The 25,004-nt window shown below is 46.9% G+C and overlaps 1 long non-coding RNA gene across 3 annotated transcripts in view; it reads left to right on the top strand.

Moving 5' to 3' along the window:
* LOC138514137 (uncharacterized) overlaps positions 1 to 24,789 on the top strand; it is a 168,619-nt gene extending 143,830 nt beyond the window's left edge. Inside the window, exons 2-3 of one of the 3 annotated variants that reach the window (XR_011281877.1) lie at positions 21,357 to 21,471; positions 23,823 to 24,789. This is a non-coding gene — a long non-coding RNA (uncharacterized lncRNA). The remainder of the gene's footprint in view (positions 1 to 21,356; positions 21,472 to 23,822) is intronic. The other 2 variants (XR_011281878.1, XR_011281879.1) reach the window with 2 other exon arrangements.
* Positions 24,790 to 25,004: the final 215 nt, after the last annotated feature.

Raw genomic sequence — 25,004 nt, forward strand, 5'->3', positions numbered from 1 at the left:
TTCTCACTCTTTGCATGAGGTGACCATCTTCCCCTACTCGGCGGTCAAGTCTGCGGGGCTTCTTATCTTCTAGCACCGCTGTTTTTTCTTATTTCGCCACCTTAATGCATCCACTTGTGCCCTGAGGCTGTCTCTTTTAGATCCTGTATTTGTGGGTCTTGTGCTTTAGTTTTCACACGGTTTTCTTCAGGATGTTGGACGGATCATTAAGAGCCTTCACAGAGACACGTCCACCTACATGGCTCTTTAGCCACACCCCCTACCGGGATAGAGACTTGATCCTTAAATTGTCCAGAGAGAAGGGGACCCTGATGTACGACTCCACCAGAATACACATATTCCCCAATTTCTCAAGTGCAGTACAGCTGGCCCGCCGCACCTTGCGTTGAGAGACAGATCTATTCCATACGCAATGTTATTCCCGGCTAAACTTCGAGTGCAACATGCTGGGAAGGTATATTTCTTTGAGTCACCAGAGGAAGCTATGGGCTATATTGAGCGCAACATCCCACAATCACCAGGAGACAAAAATCTGTCGCCCGGGCTGAGCACATGAATGTGGAAGGGGTTGACGGATATGGGATCACTCAAGTTAATCTGGATCCAAGTTATAAAGGCACGGTGGCCGTTACTGCGGTCTGGTCAGAAGGGAATACGACATCAACCAACTATGCAGTGCCGCCCACTTTTCCAAATGTTGAGCAGTTGGGGGGGGCTTACACTGTCCAGTTGGAGGGATGGTGAGGGAGGGGTTGGGGAGGGGTTCTGGCCTGTAGCCTAAGTTACAAGGGAAAGGTACCAAGCGATAGTGCGTGGTCCGATTGCAAACAAGTTGATAGGAAATCGATGTTACATTGGATGATAGTGACCAACAAAAAATCAGAGGCCTGGTAAATCCAATGAAGGCAAGGAAAATTGTAACATATGCGAACCGTCACAAAATTGACATTCTCCTCCTACAAGAGATGCACGCAACTAAGAAAATAACAGACGTTTGCACACAACTGGGGCCCTGTGAAAGTCACCACAAACTATTCTACACGTGCGAGAGGAGTCCTCACTGTGGTGCATAAACGGACCAACTTTCAGATGTCCAAATCCGTTGTGGATGGTGAAGGTCGATATGTGATTTTATGGGGGCAACTACACAACAGGGAGATAGTCATTGTCAACACCTACGGCCCTAATCTAGACTCTCCTGAGTTCTACCTACAAATTATGGAATTGCTCTTACCACTGGGCTCAGCTGCAGTGATATGGGGCGGCGATCTCAACTTAATATTGAACGTTGACACAGACTGATCGACGATAGGTCACAGGCAACAATCCAGAGCGGCAATGGTGGTTCTCCAGATGATGGCCACGCTGCCTCTCGTGGATACATGGATAGAAATGCATCCTCGGGACAGAGAATACACGTTCTATTCTGGGGTCCACAGGTCTAGCTCCCGAATAGACTACTGAGCTGATCGCGGAAGCAAGACAATGTGCAATGCTCCTTGGACACTGTCGGACCTTTCCCCGGTACTCCTGGAATTGGTCCCTGGAAACATGGAACATACTACCTAAAACTGGCGAATGCCCCTGACCTATTGAAGGATGAATCCAATGTAGAGCCTCTCCGGATCGAGATTGAAGACTTTTTCCAACGGAATACTAACTCTGTACCCACCAGTAAATCAGCATGGGAGACTTTCAAAGTGTGGCTAAGGGGCCTACTGATGGCGCAGTCCTATGGAGCGCTGAGGGAAATTAGGAAGGAACTGGGCCGGATGGAACATGAACTACGAACCTTAAGAGAACCATTACTCTCTGACCAATGGAGGCAACGGATTGCAGGACATACAGGAATGACTGGAGTGCTTCCGAGCTTTGGCGGAACGAGAACTGTACTATGTAATGAAGCCAACGAAGGCTAGGAAATACGGAGAAGGCAATAAGGCAAGCAGAACAATGGCGAAGCTTATCAAATCAGAGCTGGGGATGAAACAGATAACGAGCATAGTCGACTCAACTGGGTCGGTGCAGACTGCACCCAGGGCAATTAATAACGTGTTTCAACAATTCTATACTAACCTATACGCCAATGCGGATGCAGTGACGCCGGAAGAGCTCTGAGAATATATGGACTCATTTCCATTGCCAGAGCTTGAATCAGACCGGGCATTACTAGAAGAACCCTTGACGTTGGGCGGGATAGAACTAGCCATCTCAGATCTACAAACAGGCAAGACCACAGGGTCTGACGGCATTCCAGCCGAGTATTCAAGGGGGAATTGGCCCCCAAGTTGCTGGAGGTTTGGGAGGAGGCACTTGAGAGGGGAGTACTACCAGAAACCATGAGGGAGGCGATAACAGTCCTACTCAAGCCCCACAAACCTCCTCAGGACCCACCCTCCTACCGCCCCCATCACTAATCAATACGGGCGCAAAAATATATGCCAAGGCCATTGCGAACCGCCTTCTCCCATATATGAACAAATTAGTCCACACAGACCAATCAGGCTTTATTCCTACCCGCTCGACGGTTCTGAACCTTCGGCGTTTCTTTGCCATCTCCTCGCAGCTGGACCCGAACGTCAAAGCAGCAGCAATCACTTTAGACGCTGAAAAAGCGTTTGACTCTGTGTCGTGGAGCTACATGTTTCTAATTCTGGATAAAATGGGATTTGGGCCAGTGTTCATGAATTATATCCGATTGTTATACAAGAACCCAGTAGCAGCGATAAGAACAAATAAAATGCTGTCACCTACCTTTAAACTGGGAAGAGGTACTTGCCAATGTTGTCCACTGTCCCCCCCTCATATTTGCGCTCACGATAGAGGGGATGGTGGCCAAAATAAGACAAAAACACACATGAAGGGGTATTCGCATCAGAGGGCCCCCCCCAAACTCCTTTCCCTGTATGCTGACAATACAATGCTTTATGTCAGGGAGCCAGAGACCCACCTGCCCCAATAATGCAGGAGATAAATAAATTCTCACTTTACTCCGGATACAGAGTTAACCAAAAACCAAGTCGGAAGTCATCCCGTTAACACTGGCTACCACACAAACGCAAGCTATGTCCGCTTCAGGTGGTCGCCCACCTCAGCCCGGTATTTGGGGATAGTAATGGCCTTGATAAGACCACTCTGTATGAAAACAGTTACACCCCATATCTACTACTCTTAGAACGTAAGCTCGAAATCTGTAATAAACGCCCGATATCCCTATACGGACGTGTGGCCTTGCTCAAAATGGTGGTAGTACCAAAATTACTGTATATGTTTTGTGGCATCCCCATATGGCCAGGTAGAGACTTCTTCCCGAAATTACAGAAGTTGGCCACCAACTTTATCTGGAGCGGGAAGATGGTAAGATGTCAGTGGGCCAAGATGTGCGAGAGGTACGATACAGGGGGGTTAGCGGCCCCCGGCTTCATCCTATATTTTGAAGCAGCACAGGCACATTTCGAAAAATATTGGCCAGACACTGCAGAGAAACACACACATGTACGCGCAGAGAAGTTTGCAGTAGCCCCCGTTAACATACAAGCAATGCCATACACCAAAACTAGGAACGAGGCAAAGGAGATTGACCCAGTCAACTCAACAGTACGTGCCTGGTCTAGAATATTCTGCAGGGTGGGATGCAGTTGCCCCTACTGGCCTTACATCTCCCTATGGCATTACCCTGACCTGGAACCCATGTTTGACACAGCTCTACAACGTAGGTGGGACCCCAATAAAGAGATGCTACTGGGTGACCTTTCCCCGTAGGGCAACTTTGCGTCGCTAAAGGTAGTACAGAATAAAGTGGGAGCAGGTCTCATTAGGGTACTTCAATATTATCGCCTAAAAGCACCCTGTAAACAGAAATGGTCTAACATTTCCAGTTAGGGTCGTTTGGGAGGAAGTAGCCAGATTGACCAGTGACATGCTTGGGGTGAATATCCCGGCAATGCCACAGAAATACCTATTGGGTGACATAGGTAAGGCCTCAACAAAAACCTGCAGATTATTTGCTATAGCTGGAGCAGTAGCCAAGAGGAATATACTTAAGACCTGGAAGTCCGGAACGGCTCCTACCTTGCAGGCCTAGCTGCGAGACCTTGTATATGTGCAGGAGTGTGAGGGGAGTTATGTAAAATGTGTTCCAGCAGTATGCAGACCAAAGGACATTTGGGCCCCACTATGCACCTACCTTAGAGACTCCCGAGAATCAGATACAACGGACTCACTATGATGCCCTGAGACCTTTCTTTAATCATCTCTGATATGTATACTTGTACCCCTGCTATAAAATCAAGTACCCATATGCCAAAAAACTGTACTGTCATATACATGTGTTGCACCTGTCAGCTATAAATAAAGGTTTTTTTAAAAAAAACATTGCAAGCTGGAACACGCGTGGTTTTAGCCACCCTTTTTTGTAAGACATGTTCTTTGGCTACTTTGATGGATGCACTACGACATATTTATGCTTCAGCAAACCTGGTTGGATAGTGCCCTCCAGGTAAAGGGATACCACATCTACCAAGTTATGGCCAAAAAAGGTCCTAAGGGTAGGCCTTTTTGGGGGTCTTCTAATTGAAGTTAATCATTGTTTTCGCTCCTGTCAGCTGGTGTCATGATTCCTGCCCCTCATGTCCCCAGCCCTCCAAGATGTCAGGCTGGAGCCAGGCCACGATCACCTACATGGCCCTCCATGGCCTCTCTATCCCTCCAAAGACCCACTTGGAGTCAGACTTGGCGCTTGTGGCACCAGACTCACTCACTCCCATAGGATAACATTGGGGATTGGACTTGTAGTGCATTGATGGGGACAAGATGGATGCCCCACATATTTCGGTTCCCAGAACTGCATGTGCAGTCTAGTCTTTTGGGTGTGGTTTAGCCCAGAGACACCTGGGATACCCAGAGACTATTTAAGCCACGCCCAGGCTGAGAAACATGCTTTGTGTTTTCTGCACCTGCAGCGTGACACTCACCGTGTTCGGATCGGTCTCCAGTAGGCCTGCATCTTTCTTCTGCGCTCAGCTCCTGCAAGAACAAGAACACCATTAGGAACAGCCTTACTTTGCGGCGCTTCTGCCCATCATTCATCGCTCCTTCTGTTCTGCGGGCATCTTCGGCGGTGTCATTCCCATCCCGGCACGCCGCTTCCTAAGGAAAAGAGAAAAGAACAGAAAAAAGGAAATAGTAAGCATTCAGCAAATCTTCGCATATTTTTAAGGACTGTACGAGCTTCAAACGCTTACCTGATCCCAGCCTCTCTGGGGGAACTCTGTCTCCGGAACTTCTCATCCATCTGCAAGAGGGAAAAGACACTCCAGGTTAGCGTGGAAACATCTAGAGGTGCCGCATACCGCGCTTACTCACTGCATTTCTTCTTCATAACCGGCATCCATGCTGAAAACTTGCGCACCTAAAAGACACAGAAAAAGAACTCAGTTCAATACAAATACGAAAGGGTCGCATCGCGCTGTCACTCACCTTCAGCGCTACTCATCTCAGCAGCACGTCGCCATCCCCGGACGCCAGCCATCATCTAAGGAAGGAAAGGAACGTAGTTAGAGAACTGTTCAAAAGACGACTCATTATACTTACCTGTCGGACTCTTGCCAGTGAAGTAAATAGGCAGCAACGAGCCTGCATCAATCAACGCACCCCTGCGCTGAAAGCAGGATGGAGAGCACACTTTCCAAAAAAACAAGGCCCAGTCTCCAGTCGAGTAGACTCCAGGGAAGGGTTCAAGGTCGTAAGAGGTCAGAACAGGCTGAGTGACGTCCCCGTGGATACCAGGTGAGCGTTACAGCTGGTGTGCTCTTTGGCTGAGGATAATGTGCTTGCAGTCGAGGTGTGGCAGGATGGTCGGGAGAATGGCTGGAAAATGCTGTTGATTAATGTTTATATACCCACTACTACTAAAGTATTGGACGATGTTCAATTCGCCCTTGAGGAGCTTCTTTTGACCGGTGAGGGGAAAAACCCCGATTATACAATCATATTGGGTGGGGATTTGAATGCAAAATGCACAGATGAAAATGCATGTGCGCTTTACAACAAAGTTTTTAAAAAATGCGTAATGACACGCAGTTGTGGCAACCGTAAAGGGAAAGAGTGGGTGGCTTTCTTTCAAATATGGGACCAGTTTATGTTAAATATCAGAACTGATGGTGATGTCCCAGGGAGCTGGAGGGGAGGGGAAATTAGTGTACTGCTACCTTAAATTTTTATTTTGGTAATAATGCATGTTTACTTGTGACCAAAGAACTTAAGGTGCATCCTATAGATCACAGTGATCATAATATCCTAGTGCTGTGTATTGATGTACAACATATCAGCCTTACTGGAAGTCGTTGTAATGATATCCATACTAACCATGCAGGAAATTGTATACGCTGGTCTACGAAGCATTTACGAAAAATGGACACCTGCCTATCTGAATTGAGTGAGACTGATTTTTTAGTAAATTAATATGAGTAGTGATGAAATTGAGCAGTGGATTAGTATTTTGACAACTGAAGCAGCTGCAGTTAGTAATAAAAGTCAGGGTTTCATATGCGATAAGCCACTGCACATATATGATGTTGCCATTAAAGATGCCAAGAGAGAAAACAAGGGAAATAAGCCAGGCAAGCAATTCTGGGCTGTCTGCCCGATTGATGGCCAGGTGTATTGTTGTGGCTAAAAAACATCAAGGATGGCTTAGAAGGTGCAAGCGCTCGTCCCTCAATGCCAGCTGGCAGGAAATGTTCATTGCATAAAGTAGTGCTGATTATAAGAACATTTGGGACATGCTAGCTATGGCAACGGGGGATAAAAATAAATGCCTACTTAATCCTATCCAAGAGAATGATTGGTTGGATCACATTCTAAAGCAAAGTGCGGATTTCGTCCTGGTCACCCCCCGGCACATGTGCCGGGGGATGGCCTTTGGCATTTGATGACGATGACATCCACCGGCCTATTTTGAAACTTAAGAACTCTCAGGACCCGGGCCCCAATGGACTCGCGCATATGGCTTTAAAACATAATCCTGCACTTGGGCTTGCATATTAACAATATTATTCACAAAGGTGTGTTCGACGCAAGCTATTCCTGTGTATAAGAAAGGTGACTGGTTTATACCACATAATTATAGGCTCTTGTCATTACTAGCCGCATCTGGAAAGATTTTTTCAACTTTGGTGCTCAGGGAATTGCAGTCTTGGGTAGACAGGGCTAATATATTACCTTTTATGCAGACCGAGTTTTGACCCAACCGCTATACTACACATAATTTAAGAATGTTGGACCATTTGATTAGAGGGACATTGGAACTAAGTGGGTGTACATTATATGTTATGTTTGTTGACTTCAAAGCAGCATTCGATGGAGGCAACAGATTTAGGTTGTGGGATAAATCTCTCGACTATGGTTGCCCGGTTTGGTTGTAGATGTGTTAAGAGGACTGCACCTTAACACCCAAGCAGGTGTATGCATGAACGAAGAGGGTAGTCTATCGAGGCCAGTCCCCATTAGGAAAGGCATGAAGCAGGGCTGCACTTTTACGCCCCTACTCCATAATCTATTTACAGCCGATCTCCTGTCTCCGCTTATGGGGATGTTGCCCAACGGTTGGCAGTAGCTCCATCCCCTGCATGCTGTACGCTGATGACTTGGTTATGTTTAACTATACTTATATGGGAGCTTAAGCTATGTTTGAATCGTTGATTAGTTATACGACTGTGAGTGAGATGTATATAAATATGGGAAAAACAAAGATCATGGCTGTTACATCTAAAAAGGTGACATTTCTTGATTTCCAGACCTCCCTTGGTAAGGTTGACTATGTTCTATCTTATCCCTATCTGGGTCTTGACATGAGTACCAGTAGGGCCTACGTACACATAGTGGCTATGAAGAAAGTTAAGGCCACTCGTATGACCCACTGTAATGCTTGTGTGAAAAATGCGAGCCAGAATAACATTGCGTCGATGCACAGCCATTCTTTAACACTCATCTTCCATCACGGTAATAAAGTCTGCGTTTCTGCGGGCCTCACAGAATGGTCAAGTAGCAGCGAAAACAGAACAAGGTTACATAAATATTATTCGAGTGGACTTACTGTGGAGAATAGTTAGTGTATTGTCCATTAAAGGACGAGTACAGAAAGGGAGTCGGTGCACACTGCAGGTGCATGATAAGGGGTCTGGGAATTAATGTGAGAGAGAGAGGGGCACTGGGTTTTTCTACTTCTAACTGGATTTTTCCACCCTCTGTCCCTTTGACTTGTGATCTGCTCTTCGGCCGAGAGCAGAACGCAATTGAGAAGGGCGGGGAAATACTCCCATAAAGGAGAGAGCATTGTGTGGAGAAAGTTAGTTGGAATCTGGACCCCCGGGTGATGCAGTCTCGCTGAAAGGGAGGACGCTCCGCTTCAGACCCCGTTGGACGCCGTGATCTCTTTGCCTACCTGCTGAGGGACTAAGCAGTGTTGTTGGTGACCAAGATTAAGTTTTCTTCTGCCTCGCGTTTAACGGTGATGTAACCTATATTCGAATTTGTGTATGTTTATTGGTATCTATACATATATTATACAAATAAAGGGCCTATAACGAGCCATCTGTTTTATAATCTTATATGATGTATGTGTGTTCTTTCTGCTAGTCTGAGTCCAATTACTTGTTTTTGCTAAGGGGGCCAGGGAGATACAAGTGTTAGTGCTTTCCCCACAGGGCCAAACAGACACAAAACATTTTGGCGCTGTGAGCAGGGTCTTTGTGCTGATATGGATGCCAAAGGATCTTGTTGATAAATTAAAGTTCAAGTTTTTGGACTCAAATTTTGTTTCCCCTCGAACAGAAAATCATTAATAATTTTGTTGTGTAAGTGTGCATGTGCTGATATTAACGCTAAGAAAGTGAAACATCCATTCTGTCATAATGACTTCCTTATTTAGGAAAAAAGGTGGCTCCACTGGCAGAGATTGCCCAGATGTAACAATCTTGGGGTGGTCTAAAAGCTTTTATGATAAAATTGCACAAACGTGGGCATGTGGTGCAGGATTGAGTGAAACCTGGGATTCTAGTGTAGGAGAGGCAAGTCCAGATGAATTGATTACATGTTTACAATTAGTCCCAGTGGAAGGAGTGTTCAGCTCTCGGGAGAAGAGGCTGGACTTTGCTGCATGTGTTTAGAAAAATGCATCAATTGAATGTAGAATTGCAAAATTCTGTTCAAAAGTTAGAAAAAGAATTGACCGCTGAAAAACAAATTGCGGTAATGCAACAACTTCAAATTAAGTTGTATCATGATAAGGCAGACAAATATCAGGCAGTGGATGAACGAGCCACGATAAGAGTCGCTCGTTATAAATATTGGAAGAGAAGAGGTAAAGTTAATTCACACAAAGTAGCAACAGTAATTGCCTCTGCAGGTGTAGATTGGGATCCCAATCAATGGGATGGCTATGTTTTTGACAGCACTACTACTAGCAGCGATTCTGAACAAAATCCTGTAACAAAGCTTAAACCTGCATGTAAAGAAGTGACGGTTAATCCCGTCATACGCAGAAAATTGGGTCACCATCCATTGAATCCAGGAGGTGGGGTAGAAGACATGACTGCTCTTGAGGATTATTCACAACAGGAAGTTGGATAAATAGTCAATCGGTTAAAAAAGAGGACGGGTGAGTCCTTGCTGGCTTGGATGGTCAGAATGTTTGATGGTGGGGCTGCGGGTCTTCTGGTCAGTATGACACATTCTGCTTGGTGTTTGCCTTTGTTTAATGATGTTCAAATACAGGAGACCCTGCATGCAGGTTCACCTTGTGATGGTAACGGGACAATGGACAATTGTCCCTTTTGCAATTGGCTGCACAAGGTTGTAATCACAAATATATACGATTACGTGGGATTGGCCGGCCGATGACAAAAAATGGTACACATTGAGGGAAGCGATTCACCTAGAGACTCCAGAACATATGGGGTTGGTACATTTTCTGTTTCTGCCAGAAACACATAAGTTCGGACAACCCCCTTCCCACCGCATATAAAAGTCATAATGACCTTATTGATGGGTATGACAGGGAAGGTTACTGATGAAGTGGTTGATTGGATTAGACAACTCACAGATTTAGGTGATTTAGGTGAATGGGAAAAGCCACAGGAATAATCTTGAGAAAGGGAGGGGCGAAATGAAAAACAAACTCCTGGCAACATTTTTGACAGTCGAGATTCCAGTGTATCTAGAAAGAATATGTTCCTGGCTTTGTTGAAAGATGGTGTGCCACGAGAAGAAATTGATTGAATTGTAACACATGATATGTATTTGTTGTATAAAAGAAACAAGGTTTAGATGGGAAAGAGCGCTACAAACAAGTAAAGCGACAAGATTTCCATAAACCAAAAAGGAGGTGGATCCTTTCGGATCATCCTCAGAAGGGGGTGATGGTGAATCCTCCACTATATTGATACCCTCCCAACCGATTTATGCTGATTTGAGGAAGATGGTTAGTGCCATGGAGTAGAGAGAATCAAAAGGAACACATTCTAAAGATGAATAGGATGAAGGTCAAACTCCGGTAGCAACAGCCCATATTAAGGTAGACAGGAGACCTCATGTAAAAGTGAAATTGTTTTGGCATTCGGGTAATACACAGGAGGTACGAGCCTTAATTGATACCGGGGCGGAGGCCTCTTTGATACATGGAAACCCTTCCAGATTTAAAAGTAAACATTTTATGATTACAGGATTGGGTAGTAAGGAAACTTCGGCAGTACAAACGGAAATTGATATGAAAATTGGGCAATTAAAACGACACTTACCAGGTATTGATTGTTCCCTTAGCTGAATACATCATTGGATTTGATATTCTAGAAGGACTAACCCTGGGACTGGGAGGTAAAACATATCAATTTAGTGTGAGTATCTTCACTTGTACACCGGTACTGGTTGGTCAGTTAAAAATGCCCCCTCTGCAGGGTCCGATAGCGACTAAAAGAGTATCTATGGGGGGTGTGGCTTTGAGTCATGGTGGCTGGAGAGGCTCTCTAGGAGCTCCCGGCTCGTGCCACGCAACCGACTATGCAAACACTGTTGAAACAACATCCCAGAAACTGCAAATGGGCGTGACTGGTTCACCATATGTCCGTGCACAGTTGGGGGCACCTTCAGCCCTCTGCTGCCCAGGGCTCGCAAAATAGCCTAAACGAGCAAGCTCTGCCCACACAGCATGCACCTCCAAAATGGTGGGCCTCCGCAGCCAGGGAGCAGACCCGGACACCCATGGAGCCGCCTGACTTCCCATCAGCAGCCTATCGGCAGGGGTAGCAGCGACTTCTCCCCGCACAGGTACGGGCTCGTTATTCGAAATAGCCTTGACCTGCACACCCGAGCGCAGCCGCTCAAACGTGGGAGGCAGCACAGAGGCACCGCAAGTAGCCCAGGACGATAGCCCAGCCAGCGGCACATGGGTGTTGGGGAAGCTGCTGCCCTCCTGGCGATCCTCCACTGGTCTCCTGGTTTTGGGGCTCCTAGAAGGTGGAAAGACGGCCAGCGTGCCAGCCGGCCCACCACAGCTACAACTGCTTCCTGCTCCCGGTAGCAGTACGCAGAGACTGTGTCCAGACGGGAACCCAGCAAACTCATCCGCCCCTCCAGCCGAGCCTCTCTGCTTCGCCCATCAAGCCGGCTCTTGGAGCTTGCGGGGGTCTGGCAAAACCCCAGCAACACCAGCTGCAAAGAGCAGCAGGTGCGACATTCAGCCCTCTAGGAAGGACGGGGCCGCGGTCTGGTGAGCCCATGCAGCTGCTTCCACCTCCCTGGCACTAGCTACTTGGACCCTTCCCCCGGGCAGACCCCCACTACTCACCGGTGTGAGCGCCGGCAGCGGGCGGAAGGAACATCCTAGGACCTGCTGCCAACCCACCACAACCAGGTCCCACAGGGAGTGGGAGACAGAGAATTGAACGCTGCAAAGGGGCAAGTGGCATTCCGCACCATCCAGGAAACTGGTGCCCAGACTGGCACTATGAGCAACAGCCTGCCAAAGTGGCCCGCTCCGGGTGCTGCTAGCCCCGGGGGGCGGAACGACAACTAGCCGCCTGGAAGACCTGAGGCACTCCACTGCTTCTGTCCTGGGCCCTACCATCGACTGCAGGGAGGCACCTAGCACCGCTCAAGGTAGGGCAGCACGCGCCGCACAAGTGAACGGAGCCCTGACCACAGAAAGCACACCCCTCTGCAGGACCCAGTAGGCTCCACCCGGACTGTCTTGGGACTCCTACGGCTCACCTCCCCCGGCAACTCATACACAGGGCCAGGTGGCCTCCAAGGGGATCCGAGGCCCCCGACAGCGTCACCACGATGCAACCCCCCCCTCTTAGGCACCCAGCACCACCTAAGGAATGGCTCCACGCGAACCCACAGCCAGATCACAAGGTCCGACTCAACTCTGGAGGACACAGGGCTAGCCCCTCTAAATCCTGACTCCACATCTTCAGGGTACGCCCCACCAGTGCAGGTTCACCCATCCAAAACATCTGCTATTCATCCCTCCAGGTACGAATTGAGGAAACATTCCCCTCGTACTTTACCGAAACCAAGTGGGCGCCACAGGAGCAAAAGCGGACCCTCCTCCACGGTGCCAAAGGGACATTCATCTTGCCCAAAATGGCCAAGGCACTGAAAGCCATGAAAACAAACGGACATCTCTGCTCTGTTGTCAACCCCGAGCGCAAACTACAGAAAGGGGACCGCACCGAGGTGATGACTTCAGATACACGCGCAGAGGCAGACCCAGTCCCCATGGCACATGGCACAAGCAGTGACTAAATCTGACCTGCAGGAGCTGTTACAGGCCCTCCCAAAGGAATATCAGAAGGGCACAGAGGAGGTCATGAAAAGAAATCACGGTCTTGGACAAGCGGATGGGGGAAGTGGAGGCGAGGACTGAGGAGGTGGAGACGACCCTGTGTGAGCACAGCCACAAGATTGGGGAAGGCGCGGACAGGATTACAGCACTCGTGGCCAGATGCAAAGCCCTCGAGCTCAGGCAGGAAGATGCAGAAAATCGCTCCCGTCGAAACAACATCCGCCCAAGAGGGATCCCAACAGCAATCTCGGATGCAGAACTGGACCCCTATGTCAACAACCTTTTTCGATTCATCCTGACCCTCCCAGATGAATCTCCTCTTGAACTGGATAGAGTGCACTGAACGAGAGCTAGAGCAAATACAGCTACCCCGCCCGACATCCTGGCCAAAGTACACTTTTATAAAGTCAAGGAAAAAATCATGCGGAAAGCTAGGGACTCACCCCGCATTGTCTTCAGGGAACGCCTCTATCTCCATGTATCAGGATCTTGCCACCATCACACTAACGTAGAGGAGGGCCCTTTGAGCCGTCATGGACTGGCGCAGGGATAAGAAAACCACCTACCACTGTCCGTTCCCCACGGCCCTGGCCTTTATCTGGCAGGGCAAGCCCTGCCTCATCCGCACCCTAAAGGAGGCTGAAAAGCTCTTAAACCGGGAATCGAAGGACGACGATCCAGACAAGGACACATCCTCCCGACTGGCTCGAGCAATGAACCCTGATCCCCCCTGGACCCGCATGGAAAGACGCCATAGGCTCAGAGGACCGACACCCAAGAGTAAGTGGAACGGCAAGGATTGAACAGGACTCCCGCAGAATGGCCCGATCTATAGACACCAGTCGGGGGCCCACGATACAGACACCACCCCGCAAAAAGCGGAGAACATGAAATCACAGGAGCGACTCAACGGGACGCCGGAATGTCGGAGCACCACTGTTTCACCGTACATCAGTTGAGGCACTGTTGCCTCCAAGTTAGTCAGATGTGTTGGCCCCGCCGGATACCCCGCTGGTTGAAGGCTGGTCCTGATAACCTGGTTTGACTTTGGGGAAGAGGAGGGAGGGGTGGGTGACAGCGGCTGGGGATCATGACAAGAGGACTCAACAATCAACATGGGGCCCGGTTAATCAGAGGATTATCAAAAGAGGCAATCAAAGGAATTCATGCGCATAACCTCCCCATACAATGGAGACCACTAAAGAGCTTACCATGGTAACATGGAATGTGCAGGGGCTCAACTCGCCCAGGAAATGGAAGTCTGTGGAACATAGGCTGGCTCAGCTTGAAGCAGACATCGTCTGCCTCCAAGAAACACAGCTACTGGGGCCGGATCAAGAGGAGATTGAATTTTCGACAATACCCTACGAGGCTCTTTGCCCCATCGGGACATAAAAAAAGGGGTGTAGCCATCCTTCTCAGCCGCGCGGTTCCTTTAACACAAATCTCGGTCAAGCGAGATCCGGCGGGGAGATACCTCCTGCTCAAGGGGCTCCTGGTCGAACTCCCAATCACTATTGCAGTGATAAATGCTCGAACACCGCACAAGATCGCTTTCTCAGCAGCATCCTCCCCACACTCGCCTCTTTTGCAGAAGGACGCCTGCTAATCAGAGGAGACTTCAACCTCACCCCGGAGCCTAATATAGATAAAACACTGCCGCCCTCCAGGGAGGACTTTTCCCGGGTGTTGGGGATGGCTGAGTTCTTAAGGGACACAGGCATTATTGACGCCTGGAGGTTAGCTCATAACGGAGCCCGGGATTACACGTTCTAGTCCCATGTCCATATGGGTTTCTCAAGAATAGATCTTCTCTGGTGTCCAGCGCACTCTACCCTTGCATTGAGGACATACAAATTGGCCGCAGAGTGATATCCGACCATGCCCCAGTAATAGCCCGCCTACGAGTCGAAGGCCTCCCGGCACCCTTACAGAGGTCTTGGAAACTCCAAGACTACATCCTAGTAGACATTTCATCGAGCCGCGAGCTCCAGGACTCCCTCACAAATTATTTCGCGGAGAATGCGGCAAAGGGCACCTCCGAAGCCATGGTCTGGGATGCGATCAAGCCAGTCACCAGAAGGGTGGCCATCAACTACACAGCGGCACATAAGAGGCGGCATCAACTCCAGCACTCTAAGCTGGAGGAGGAGGTGGGAGAAGTGGAATCGCCATTCAAAAAACACCAATCTGTGAAGGCAGACAGAGAACTCAAGAAAGCGAAAGCGACTCTTGAAATGCACCTGGCAGACCGGATGGGCCGGGCCTTGGCCTACACAAAACAATATTATTGCGTAAACAGCAACAAGTGCTAAACTCTGGAACTCCCTACCTCACGAGTTAAGAGCTGACCAACCCTACCTTCATTTCAGAAAAAGCTACATCGCCCTTCTCAACCAAATGGCAGCATTGCCTAAAACGTGACTACTGCATAACTGTCTGTAACTGATCACTCTACATGTCTGCCTTGTAAATGAGATATTTTATTTCATTTTGTCTCTACTAAACTATGCTTGTATATCACTGTATCTACTCTGCAAATGTGTCTACCCTATATACTTACCATTATGTCACTGTATTCCCATTTTTGTAACTTGTAAGCTTTGCACATTCTTTTTTGCTGCACCCTGCTACCCCTGGGTCTGGTGCGCATTAGAAATTCAATAAACAAACAAACAAACAAACAAGGCCAACCGACTGCTAGTGCACAAACTGAAGAAGCTGCACTCCCAGAATAAGATACTAACTCTGCAAGACCGGAGTGGCAAGCCCTGTTGCACAGAAGCAGAGAAACTGCAGATTATCACCGAACACCACAAGGGGATTATGTCCGGACCCGCCGCGAGAAAAGAAGCACAATCTCGATACCTGCGATCTGTCTGACAGGAACTCCCGCTCCCACAGCTTGACACTCTAGAACTCCCTATTACTACAGAAGAAGTGTCAGACACAATTCGGCCCCTGAAGAACACAGCCCCAGGCCCCCGACGGATTGACAGCTCAGTTCTATAAAAAGTATGCTCACATCCTGGCCTCCCAGATTTCGTTGCTGTATAACTCCTTCTTGACTACTGGTTCCATTAGCCCCTCAATGGAGGAATCCCTGACGGTATTGATCCTAAAGCGGGGAAAAATCCAGAACTCTGCTCCTCGTACAGACCGATCACGTTACTGAACAATGACGCCAAAGTCTTTTCTAAGATTCTGGCACGCAGATTTGCAAAATTTCTCTCAGTCCAGACAAGGTTCATCTCAGGCCGCAACACATTCGACAACATCAGGCGCATCCTAAACGTCATTGAATCCACAAACAGGATGGGAGAGCAGATTGCAATCCTGTCGCTCCACGCGCACAAAGCATTTGACATGTTGGACTGGGGATATATGGAAGAAACCTTAAAATACCTGGGCTTTGGCCCGAATTTTTGGAAATGGACCCTGGCCAATCACCAACACCCCACCACAGCGCATAAACAGCAACAAATCACCCAGAATCCAGGTTACCAGAGACACACGACAGGGTTGTCCTCTATCTCCGCTCATTTTGGCACTGTCTATGGAGCCGTTTGCCTGCAGGATCCGCCAGAACCCCCTGATAAATGGCCTGACTGTAATGGGGAAAGCTTACAAAATAACTCTGTACGGTGATGACGTCCTACTGACCCTCACTAAGCCCGAAACCACCCTGGACGCCCTGTGGTGAAAATTGGACAACTTTGGGCGGCCTCAGGGTTCACTGTCAACTTCGCAAAATCAACAGTCCTAGGGATCAATACCTCTGGAGACCTGGTAGAGACTCTAGCAGCCAGATACCCCATTCAGTGGGCCAGGTCCCACTTCAGCTATTTAGGGGTCCAGGTCCCACGCAGAATAGAGAAAGAGTATAAATTAAACTTCCCCCCACTATTCAGGGAGCTGCAGTTGGATCTGATAAGATGGCAAAAGCAAGAGGTGTCATGGCTGGGAAGAATAACAGCAGTGAAAATGAACCTGGTACCGAGGGTACGTTACCACTGCCAAGCCCTCCCAATTTCCGTCCCCAGGAAAGACCTGCAGAAGCTACAAACAAATATCATGAAATTCATCTGGGGGAGGAAGAAGCCGTGAATAGCTAGGAGAGTGATGCTCCGAAGCACTGGAGCGGGAGGCCTGGGGGTCCCAGAGGTGGACAGGTACTGCCTCGCTGCTCAGCTCTCACCTGGAAACTAAACACCAATAGACCTTGCTGGATGAAGCTGGAGGAGGACTGGTGCCGCTGCTCGCTAGAATCAGTCCCGCACATCATCAGGAGCAGCGACCCGTCCCCTAAAGCCGGGCCCCTAACCTCGACCAAGAATACGACAGAAAACTGGAGGAAGGCAGCTATGCGATGGAACTGCAGAAGCACAGTAGTCTGTTACGCTCACCTGGTATCCACAGGGACGCCACCCAGCCGTGGGGACTCCGGTATCCTTCTCTGCGGTTCCCAGGTGTGACCAGCGGGGAAGTTCTGCCTGAAATACAGGTGGGCAATGTTCAGGACTGGGCAACTGGGGTAAGCAACCCCCCACCACCCCGTAAGCCCGCAGCCCCTCTGGATCTCTCCTCACCTTGTTGTTAATTCAGGTGTGCTCTCCGTCCTGCCTTCTTGGTTATTCTTTCATGCCTTTCTTGGTTTAAATAATGTCTTTTTCTCTTTCTTAGGTGCGTGGAAGTCCAATGTGATGCATTGGCTGAATTGGGTCTCGCCGGTAAATGATGGTGTATAAAGAGCGCTTTGATGCGGTAAGTAGGCCCTATGCGCAGCACTATGATGCCTTGCCTTTGCTAACCTGTTGTCTTTTCTTTCCCATAGATCGCGGTGCTCACCCGGTGTATGAAATCCTGAGGCGGTGCTGGTCGAGGGGCGACTTGCGAGGTAAGCTTTTCGGCACAATTCGTTATGTTGTAAAAGTGTCTAATGTCTTGTTTCTTCCTTTTTTTGCAGATCCGCCATTCCTGGAGACACGCTGATCCTAGGATGCTGTTCGCAGGAGATGTGGGCAGCTAACGATGAAATTACAGGTAAGCTGCTGCTGTTAATGATGTCCTTTTGTCTCTTTACAGATGCTGTTCTTCCGAGGTTCGCGGGTACAGCTGAACACGATGAGCGTCACGTTGCAGGATTGCAAAGTAACGCGAAGCGTGTTATTCAAGTCGGGTGTGGTTTAAATAGCTTCAAGAAAGTAGTCCAGTTAAAGTAGTTCCTAGGCTACCACACCCAAAACACTCTACCGCAAAGCTTGGTTCCAAGGAGCCAAGCTATGTGGATGCCTTCATGTTGGCTGGCACTTGAAATAAAGTAGTTCCCTAAACACAAGTCGTTATTAAGTATGAGCCTGGCCCCAAGAGGGCCTAGGCAAAGGAGACCCGAGCCAGGACCCCTCCTGGCCCATGGGCTTGCCAGGGGGGTTTCTGGATGTGGGTCGTGACATAGGCCCCCTGTCCCCAATCTGGGATAACCCGGACTTCACCCCGGGGATTGCGCTGAACAATTTCGATAGCTGGAAGACGAGATGGCTGAAGCACTTGCCGGACTTCTATGCGGATGGCAACCTGCTTACATTCGAAAAATGCAAAGAGAAATTTTGCGTGACAAAAATGGAAAGGTTTCGCTACACACAGCTTCGACACTGGCTCTCGCACAACTCGTTGAAATCACATGGCAGTAGAGAATTGACGGCATTGGAACGAACACTCACAACGCCTCCCGCCGCGGGGAAAATATCTGCCTTGTACAGACTTGTACAGACTGCTGGACAGAGGAGACCCCAATAAAAAGGAAGCCTACTTGGAAAGGTGGGAAAGGGATATCAGCAGAGTAATTGAGATGGAGGAATGGGGTCGCATCTAGACCAGAGTACAAAAGAGCTCAAAATGTGTTACCAATAAGGAAGGGATGATCAAAACATGTTATAGATGGTACCTAACTCCGGAGACCCTGAACAAGAGCAACACAGGGATCTCTCCGGTATGTTGGCGTGGCTGTGCAGACACTGGCACATTGTTCCATTTGCTATGGGCATGCCCGATGTCCACAAGGTTCTGGAAAGAGATCCTGGAGCTTATCAAACAGATCAGTGACCCAGGGAAAATCCTACTAGGCAGCACAGGAGATGGCCAATTTCCGTTGACCGGCAGACTGGCGGACTTATGCACCCAACTTCTCACGGCAGCAAAGATTTCAGTAGCGAGACTGTGGAAACATTCAGAGGGCCCCGCAGTCAGTTTGTGGTGGGGCAAATGTTAAGACATTGCAGTGGCAGAAAAAATAACCGCCTTTCGCCTGGGAAACAGGAGTAAGTTCTTCGACACCTGGTCGCCCTTCTTGGACTACGCAGAGCGGTTCCCAGGAATGGCGAGGAAACTACTGTCCCTCTGCTGGCTGACCAAATATGATTAGTGAAGCCCGAACTCTGGCCGGAGACCCCTATTGAAAATACCCCGGGCTAGTGACATGAGACAAGTGCATTGGTGATCAACGTACACATCCCGAAGCACACCAGCCCCCGCCGCTGATTGTCCTGGACCCTCTGCGGACATCGACGGTCCAAAACCGGATCCCCCATGACCTACAGCATCCCCTCCCGAACTGGCTCCCTGGTCCCACTGTCCCTTCCTTCACCACCACTCGGTTATGTATTTGGTTTGTTTTTGTTTCATCTCTGCATTTGTTTTTCGAAGATTGAATTTATGCTCTTGAGATGCCTGTTTATTGACAAAATCAAATAAAAAGATCTGTTGAAAAATAAAAATGAGTATCTTTGAAACTATATCGGGTACCCGGCGGGCAAAAAGAAATTTCGGAAACAGTTAAATGATATGTTGACGCTGGTGTATTGTGTTCTTTCACTACGGCTTTGAACCATCCATCTGGCCTGTTGAAAAACCAGATGGTAGTTTCTGAATGACAGTTGATTATTGCGAATTGAACAAATATACTCCTCCATTGGTGCCTGCAGTACCTGATGAGGTTGGTTGAAAATATACAGAAATTCCTGGTACGCCGTGTTAGATTTGGCTAACGCCTTCTTCACAGTACCGATCACGGCAGAATGTCAGGAGCAATTTCCATTTTCTTGGAATGGGAGTCAGTATACTTTTAACTGTCTGCCTATGGGCTATATGCATAGTCCAACGATTTGTCACCGGTTGGTGGCTGAGCATTTAGATAAAATTCCATGTTAACCTGATGTGCAAATTGTACATTATATTGATGACATTTTAATTCAAGGTAAGGATGGGCAAAGTGTGTGGTTAGATTTGGACCTCATTAGGGTGATTTACCCAAAGAAGGATGAGAAATAAATGATACTAAAACACAGGGTCCAGCAGAGACTGTCATTTTCGTAGGAATACAGTAGCACAATGGGCATCGAGAGATGGTCCCAAAAGCTAAACAAAAGATTCTTGAATTTCTGACTCCAAAAACCAAAAAGCAGACACAACAATGTATTGGTTTTTTCTGATTCTGGAGGCAGCATATGCCACATTTGGGGCAAATTTGAGCACCCCTTTACAAGATTACACGGAAAAAATGTGTGTTTCTATGGGAGTGAAGAACAGGAGATGTCATTTCAATTCGCAAAAAAAGTACCATTCAAAGAGTGCTTGATGTATGGCCATTGAGAAATGGTGAGGTGAAGTTGAATGTGTCCACTCAAGATTCCTATGCAAATTGGAGCCTATGCCAGAAACAGGATAGAAAGCGAGTACCGTTGGGGTTTTGGAGTAGGAAATTACCTGAAGCAGGTGATAGATATACCCCTTTTGAAAAACAATTGTTAGCCTGTTATTGGGCTCTGATAGGCACTGAACAGATGACTGTTGGTCATGATATAATCATTTGATCAGAAATACGTATCATGCAGTGGGTACTTAGTTCCCCCAAAACACACAAAATTAGGCATATTCAAGAAGGTAGTGTTATTAAATGGAAATGGTATATACAAGACCGGGCCAAACCTGGTAAAAGTGGCGTAGCAAAACGGCATGAACAAGCTAATAGATCTCAAACCGGTGGGTGAGAGAACTGTGGCGAAATCTCCAGTTATGTGGGGGATCCCATATGGAGAATTCACTATTGAACAAGCGGAACATGCTGGGTTTACTGATGGCGCAGCTAAATATGTAGGAATTGAACGATATTGGAAAGCAGTTGCATACAATCCCAAGATGAAAAAGGTGCTTACCATCTCAGGTAAGGGGAGGAGTAGCCAATTTGCAGAATTGTATACCATATATCAAGCACTGAAACAGGAATCTCCTGGTACCTGTCATATTTACACTGATTCATGGTCTGTTGCTAATGGGTTGATTGTTTGCCTACCAACTTGGAAAAAGAATGCATGGAAAATTCATGCAAAAGAAGTGTGGGGAAAAGAGATATGGCAAGATATTGCTGACATGTTGATGCATACTACTGTGACTGTGTACCACATGGGTGCACATTGCACGACAGATTCATTAGAACGATGGTTCAATTCTGTTGCAGATGAACGTGCAAAGATTGAAATTATGTACTCGAAGGCGGAGGAGGATGATTTGGAGGGGATTGCCAAATGGGCCCACCAGAAAAGTGGACATCTCGGAGATAAGGCTAGTATCAGGTGGGCGCAAGATCGGGGAATTAGCATCCCATTGGAGATTGTGAAAACTGTAATTTTGCAATGCCCTGTATGCCAACATCAGAAACATCGATCTATTCCACATATAATTCATGGTACATTGAAACGAGGAAAGTTGCCCGGTCAGATTTGGCAAATTGATTATATCGGCACTATGGCCACGAGTAAGGGTTGTCAACATGCATGCACTATTGTAGACACATTCCGGCTACCTAATGGTTTTGCCATGCAAGAGGGCTACCCAATAAAACGCAATTAAATTACTGGACCAGATGGCCATGTAAAACGGTGTCCCATTACAAATACAGAGTGATAATGGATCCCATTTTAAACGCAAAATGCTCATTGATTACTGCCAAGATAAGGGCATAGAATTGATTTTTCATGTCCCTTATCACCCGGAAGCATCTGGTCTTATTAAGAGAATGAATGGTTTATTGAAGCAACAATTGCGCGAGGTTGGCGGGAACATATTTTTGAAGCTGTTCAAATTTTAAATAACCGTACCATTGCGAGCGGTGAAACTCCATTGATGCATATGTTAACACCGGCCTTGCAAATGAAACCAAATCGTGCCTGTGAAACCCTGTTGCATTGGGAAATTTCCCCTGGTGCTTTAGCTCCTTAATCGCGCCACTCCTGAATCTGTAGGGGTGGATTTACATGCAAGGGAGGACATTTGGCTACAATCAAAAGGCACTTGATTGATACTGTACTTGACACTAGAATTGGTGTACATATCCCTTCTGCACATATGGGTTTGATTTAGGGGTGTACCGAACTTCGGCTTCGAGCAAGTATTCGTCCGAATTCCGGCTAAAAAAAAGCTATTCGGCTCTGGCCAAATAGTTTGTTGCTATTCGGCTCTTGCCGAATACTTTGATATTCTCGTTTGAATATAATGCAACATGAACTCAGAAAGGCAAATATAGACTTCAGTTTGCAAAACTGAATAGAATTAGACCAGACAAATTGCAAACCCACAGCTGAAAAATATCTTATATTGTAATCTGCTCTTTAGGACATGTTTTGTTACAGATTCTTAGACATAAAAGGGGCTCATCTTTTATACTTAGCCTGCAACAATACAGGAAAATCTTTTCTTTTTGCAGATGTTTATATGCAGTGTGCACTTTTTTCAGTTGGAAAAGACAAACTGAAAGAAATGTGCATAGATACTTTCAGTTCTTGTCATGTCACATCCTATTGCTTGCGTCATAGTCCCCCCTTTTCTGTTTTTAAGGACTTGAGTCCTGAGTTTAATATTTTCTGATATTTTATCAGGAATGATAAGCTGCATATGTTTGTGTATTGCCGAGAACGAGTGGCTAGGATAAGTGAAAAGTGAGCAGCATTTGTTTGGGTGGGGTGAATAGTTGTGAGATGGAGTTCACGCATTTCAGATTTCCTCTTGACTTGTGTCCTGCATGAGTCGCCATGAACCATTTTATACATTTCTATGTGTGCTGCAAAGAAGTTTCAAAACTAGACCGCATTGACTTTGCAACTGGATAGGGAATGCAATGCATCCGATTCACACAGGCAGTCCTTTTGCATTTGTGAAGTCTCCTACTTTAACTGGCACTGAATATGCAACACTCTTCTGTACATTTGGTCTCTTCATTTTGGTTAACTCTGCTTTTTTCTGGCTTTTATACTTTAAATAAAGATGCTACATTAATTACAATGATGGAAAATAAAAGTATACAATGCATATAATATGGTGATTGATTTGTTTTTTTAATAAGTTTTTTTTTAAAGTTTGGGACATGATTTATTAAATAAAGCAACTATTCGGTTTCATAGTCGGCTTCGGCCGAATAGTTGATAAACTATTCGGTATTCGGCCAAATTCTAAATATGCTATTCGGTACAGCACTAGTTTGATTGCTCCAAGATCTGGCCTAGCCCTAAAGGGTATTCCGGTATTGGGTGGAGTTGTTGACGGTGATTATCAAGGCGTCATTAAAGTCATTCTTTTAAACAGCTGTGAAAATGTACTGCCTATTCATAAAGGGGACAGAATTGCACAATTAATATTAGTGTCTGTTAAAATGTTCACAATAAAAAAGGGTGAGCCTCCCACGGCATTAATGATTTGTGGAGATAAAGGATTTGGCTCATCAGATGCAATGGTGCCTGGTGCAAAGGTATGGGTTGGGAAACCTACTAGTCCGCCCGTGCCAGGTGATGGACTCGCAGCTGGGGATGACCAATTAGTGTTGGTGATGGAACCTGGGAAAAAGAAATGGATGCATATCCCAGCTGACAAATGTTATTTACGTGAGTGATGTACCCCACTGATATTTCCTTTTTCTGAAATCTTGCTTTAGATCCTGAGTGTGTTGAGTGCCTGTGTGTGGCACGTTGGAGTCCATTGGGGAGGGTCCGGGTTCATGACCGAGGATGTGGCAGAGTTTTCTATTCTCCAGTGGAGGGGGGCATCTGGAAGAAAACTGATGCTCCACCCATCAGCAATTCGCCTGAGGATGCATCTGTTGCAGCTTATGTATTGCATTCAGGAAACAGCGTGAGAAAAGAAATAGAATCCTACCTTTACCTCCTCCTGGAATTACAGCTTCTTTGTCTCATCACAGATATTTGGCATTGGTCAGGCAACCTGAAAATGTTTGGGTCTTTTTGGCCCAGCTAGATTTCAACATTTAGTATTTCTGTTTACCAGATGTGCCCAGCTCTGCTGATTTCATTTCTACTCGTCTGGTGGCAATTCCAACGCCTACTTTGATTTTGAAAAACATATGTATTCAGTATTTTGCACAATGATTCTTTGGTGGAGCATTGAGATATCCAAAATTCATTCTCCGTTTATGAGTACTGTATGTTTTGTGATGACACTATTCACAAATGGAGGAATATGACCCGTATTTTGACACATAATATTGATCCTGCTGACGTCTGCTACCACATGATGTGTGATCCTACTTATATTAAAAAATGTCAACAATTGAAGCTTCATAAGGATGTTAAGAAAACTGATTTTGAGAAGCGATTATGTACTAGATCTATAAAAGTGTGTACTGATGTTTTGTACAATATGATATGTAACTTTACAATTGTTACAGCTAGCCACCTGAACCATGTAAATCTTCCACCTGGTTCATTATTTTCTTGTGGTAATTTTACTTATTCTTATATTCCTGCTAATATTTCAGGCGGCCCGTGTGCTTTGACACGGCTTGGTTTAATGTTGTATCCACTGAAACTGCTATTACACGTTCTATACGTGGCGCTTCATATACTACTTTGACTCCGGATTGTGAAGTAAATTTGCTTTCTGAAGCTGAAGTGTTGGCGTTAGTTATTTCTATTGTTGGGGTTTGGGGTTTAGCTGCTGGAGGTTATAAAACTATGATTGAACTTGCCTGTTTGGTAGTTAAAGGGCTGAATGAAACTTCACAAACCTTGACAGAATTATTAGACAATAGAAATTTTAGAAAAGCTATTTTGCAGAATAGAGAAGCTGTTGATTACTTATTTTTAAAGCATAATCTGGG

Source organism: Ambystoma mexicanum, chromosome 12 (assembly GCF_040938575.1).
Source record: "Ambystoma mexicanum isolate Mex_15411 chromosome 12, UKY_AmexF1_1, whole genome shotgun sequence".
Taxonomy (NCBI): domain Eukaryota; kingdom Metazoa; phylum Chordata; class Amphibia; order Caudata; family Ambystomatidae; genus Ambystoma; species Ambystoma mexicanum.